The sequence below is a fragment of the Montipora foliosa genome, chromosome 4 (genome assembly GCF_036669935.1).
Source record: "Montipora foliosa isolate CH-2021 chromosome 4, ASM3666993v2, whole genome shotgun sequence".
Taxonomy (NCBI): Eukaryota; Metazoa; Cnidaria; class Anthozoa; order Scleractinia; family Acroporidae; genus Montipora; species Montipora foliosa.
Window position 1 is genome coordinate 25,186,504 of NC_090872.1, and position 5,000 is coordinate 25,191,503.

The window sequence follows — 5,000 nt, forward strand, 5'->3', positions numbered from 1 at the left end:
GGTCAAAACGTTATGATCGTGTGTTCATAGTTATGAATGACTGGCATGACAGCTATCATACTCTGAAATACCGACGATGAGTCCCGATTTCCACCACATTATATCGTTCCCTTGAGAAGAAATCACGAAAGGACAGTTTTTCGCTACGAGGATAACAGCGAAAGAAGCACTACTTTGTCGCGAATTTTCTATGATAAAAACTGGTTCAGAAATCAAACGTCTAAGTTAATAGCACACACCAGGGCTATGCCTTAGTATCTGGCTAGAAACTTTCTTCTCGCTTTTTCCTCCGGCCGCGTTTCAGCGATTTGATGAGGACCAGTCTCGTGCTTCTCAAGTTGCCTCGTTCGCGCTCTAGATGACATCGTTTTATAGACTAATTTCAATTCACTTAAATTTCAAAATCCAGCAGGAATCGAAGAAAATCAAAAGTTTGCCATTCTCTTGTTTCATTGAGACTGGTTCCAAATCTGTAAATGATATAGAGGATATTACATGGCCGCTTGGAGATACGAAATTTTTCTTCGAGTGATAAAAAATATTTCACGAGTGAGCGCAGCGAACGAGTGAAATATTTTTCGACACGAGAAGAGAAATTTCGTATCTCCAAGCGGCCATGTAAAATTCTATTTATTATATAAACACCAATGAAATACTAAATCATTTCGCGAAAGGCGCATTTTTATATGTAACCATAGCAACAGTGATCTTTTCACGTGTGAAGATAACATGTTATCACGCGAAAGCTCAGTTAGTATTGCATTGGTGGTTATATAATAATAGCCAATATCTCATGCAATATAGGACTAATGGACAATATTGGAGTAATTGATCTTTTCCTAAGGTTTTACACGAATTGAATTGTATTTAGCCAAAAAGTAAAATTTTGCAGCAAATTTTCTGTTTTGTCAATTAAATCGAAATAGATGAAATAACTACTTGAGGACGCCAAACGTTTGATAACTGTTTTTATACCAAGGCGCCAAGGGCCGCATAAATAATTGCAACTCGCTTCCGTCTTCGGCAATCCTTACATCTGTATTTTTAAGATTATAAATCACCATCGGCCCAACAGCCGCATTTGTTTCGGTGTTTACTCTGGTTTGTAGCAGCTGCTCTTTCCCGAATACGCTGTTCACTTGTTCAATTTTTTTGCTCAGAAGAGGATAATGAAATGACGTTTTTCAGCAAATTTTCAGTGTTTGCTATTGCGTTGGATTTAGATTAATAACAAGTTCCGGCGATTGTCCTTAAACTGATTATGCCCAGAATTGTACAGAGAACAAGAAAGAAGCCCATATAGCTTGGTTTAACGTTTTCCAAATGCTAATGTGACAGTTATCGTGCAACATCAAAAGTATTAATAAAAGCTGATGGTGGGTTGATGGAAGACCAAGAAAGGCTTAAAGGTGGTAGATGAAATGATGAAATGCGGATTGCTTTACTTTAGGCCTTTGTAATTTGAAACATTTAGGACTCCGAGGTCATGAATCTGTCTTGGTAGCGTCGTGAACAGGACATCTGGTACAAGATGGCATGAAGTGACGTAACAGCTCGGAAATATGGTCTGGGCGTTTTCATTGATCGCTTTTTTGTTATAAGCAGAATTTTAAACAAATGATATATTTTTATAGGTCTTAGGTACCTTCATATTTTCTTGCTGTTTCAAAAAAAAAAAAAAAAATTCCAGCTGCAGTGAATGGAGACGGTGTAACTTCTGCGTCTGTGTCATTGAAAAGCCGCAACTGACAGCCAACCTTTCACGAGATATATGCATTAATTAAGGACTCGAAGGGCATGAAATCCTTCTTAATGTGTCTTTCACTGCTTGCCTCAACGCTTTGATCCTCCAAGTGTAAAGAATCGGGTTTAAAGCCGAGTTGAAGAAGAGAAGGGATATAGTTAACTCCCAAGCAATTTGCGTTGCTTTTTCCAAGGCTTGAAACGAAACCACGACAATAGCAGGAAGATAGCAAGCTATCAAAGCTAACTGCACAACCTTAATACTAGAAACTGTCTCCTTGTATTTTGCAATATTTACTATAATTCTAGCTGTGTCCCTTTGATCCTGAATTTGAACTTGCCGTTGTCGCAGCATCAAGAAGATCTTCGTGTATGAGAATGTCGAAACAAAAACAGAAAGTACTGTGAGTACCACGGCCACGCTCAAAGCAATTGCACTCCCTGAAACGATAAACATTATTCCGTTTGAAATTCCAGCTAGCCAGAAAAGAATGACCACCCAACGAACGCGCTTTAAAGTTACAAAAATTCTGTACCTTAGGCCTAAATGTAGGGCAAGGAACCTATCCAGGCTAATTGCAGCTGATGTAAAAATCGATACCTCGCACAGCATAATGCTCAAAAGATAATTTATATTCGTGGCATACTTCAAAATGATCAAGTTAACGTTGGAGATTCCTCGAAATAAAGACGTGATATGCGTTGGCAGTGAAACAGGAGCAACACAAAGGTCGGCGATGGCTAAACATCGGAACAACAGTTTTGTCGGTGGATGAACGGAATACACCCGCGGTAGAGAAGTCAGAATTAAGAGATTGCCCAGAAATGTAAAGATGGCAAACAAGATGTTCAAAGCAATGAGAAAAAGAGCGACGTCCACTGGTATTAAGCCCCCTGTTTCTTCTCTCCTTGTAGTATAATTAAGCATAGTGAAAACGTTCCTGTCTGTTGAACTGGAATCTGATTCTCCACTGTAGTTGTGTCCTTGGTATAAAGTACTAACCCTCGGCCCTTTCGTCTTTCGGTGGCGGTAGCTTACACTGTAACTCCTCAATCCTGTCTTTTTTATATCGGCGCAGAGTACCTTGGATTTGATTTGAAGTCAGCGTGAAATTAAGTGTTTTTCGGGTGTTATCTTACAGACGTCTTATAAAAGTCGCATAAAAGCGGCCAGCCTTGAATTTTGAAACAGGTGATTTGAAGCGATGATCACAGTAACTGAGTATGTTCTTCAAATATTAATAATACAGCAGTCTTAAATAAGCCTTAAGAATGATTATTTCCAATCACGTTTGGGATGTAAATTAGTTTCACTTTGAATATGAATAATAGAAAGATACTGAACTCAGACTCGATCTGCTAGGAGGCCAACGTGACAGCCGGATTCTCAGATCCGGCTAGCGGAAATATTGTTTAGATTGTGTGGCTATCAAATGTCATAAGCAAATGGGTTTTTTTAAATAAAAAGTAGTCGTTACTTTGGTTTACTGAGGGTTATCACTTGATTTGGAAAGATGAGAAAATAATTACCCTTTGATGATTTCAAAGGACAAGTACTTGGGACTTGGGATTTTTTTTTTTTTTTCATATCCAGTTTTGTACGAAAACTACTAAATCTATATCATTCTGCGTTCCTTAAGCTATCTCCAATATCCATGGTCCTCATAATTGAGTTTTGGTCAGCGCAGATCTTGTCAGTTTCTAGTTAGAAAGGCAAAGTTGTTGCAAGGCTGCTCGATATCACATCATGTTAAGAGAGAAACCAGTTAGAAGAATTAGCTGGCACAAATCGCGGTGATCCTAAACCTCTCAATAAACAACAATGTCCGCAGCAATTTCATATGCTTGGGCTACCAGGTTTTAGATTTTGCCCACCTCACGAGGGTTATTTTATCTGGATTTTTCATGACCTCGCGGTCCCGCCACTGATTTTTACACCAATTGACCTATAGATCGTCGTCCTTGAAATAACTGCGCAATAGGACACAACATCAGAATAGTGCCAAATATGGGGGATTCGCTCTAGCTCTTACCTTATATAGCCATGCCATAAAATTCCGCTTATAAGCTTAAGGGGGTTTTGGGTGCCACTTATAAACGAAGGGACGTATATCTGAAACGGGGGGCTTATAAGCGGAATACTGAAAAACATTTCGAAACGAGCCACAGCCGTGTTCATGGAAATACGTTTTTAAGTTACTAATTTTTAATTAAACTTTCAAACCTCATTATATATTAAATGCATTTCAATTTTAATTTAGGAACAAAATCAAAACTTATCGACGTGAACGTAGCCGGAACGCAACAAACCTGAAACTCTGAGCTCATCTTCCCTGCATTGTTAAAAATTTGAATGTCTAGTTCACGGCGGCAAGGCTTCCTGCACTTAATTCTCTCAGTTATTATTGTTCCGCAATCTTTCCTAATTTTGTGTTTGAAGTAGTACAGGGTTCCGCAAGGGTACTTAATATAAAGAAAACAAGGACAACTAGAACGGTCTTATAACCGGATAAATTTTTTGGTTTCCAGGTAGATCGGCCTATAACCAGGGGGGCGGGGGGGGGAGGGGGGTGGGCTTATTACCAGAATCTTACGGTATTCGCTGTTACGTCACCTATTGTCATTAACGTACCAATCAGAGATCTATTGGCTGTGGAATCAAAGGCTCTTTTGTTCTGTGGGTGGCAAAATTTGAATGTCAAAAAGATTTGTTTATAAACAGTGAATATCGCTATTCTCTTGTTTCGTTTGGCTCTCAAGAAAAGAGAAAACGGTGTACTCGTGCGGAGACATGGTGGTGTAGCAATGAATGAGTTGCCAGTAATCGGATCCCTGTTTACACGCAAAGGGTGCTGGGATCGCCAGGGGGCAAACATTGCGAGACGCTGTAAGAAAATGTATGGCGGAAACTTATTACGACGTCCAAAAAATGATTTTGGAGAGAGATCAACGCTCTTTTCGACACAGATTTATCATTAATCGATTTGGGCAATGTTAATACGTAGCAAGTGTACGTTTTTGTTCGAATAACCGTGAAATATGACGTAAAACTTACTCGGATTAACCTCGCTCGCGTGAGGATCCATAACGTTTATTGTGAAATTGACGTCTCATCATGATCTTGAAATATTACAAAATTAGGTACAAATCTGGAGGAAATAACACAATAGAGCCTTTTTAGTTGTATTTACGTGTGTCTAGGGTGTTTTCTTATTAGTTACGTCTTGCGTAAACGAATTATGGCTTTTGGAAATATA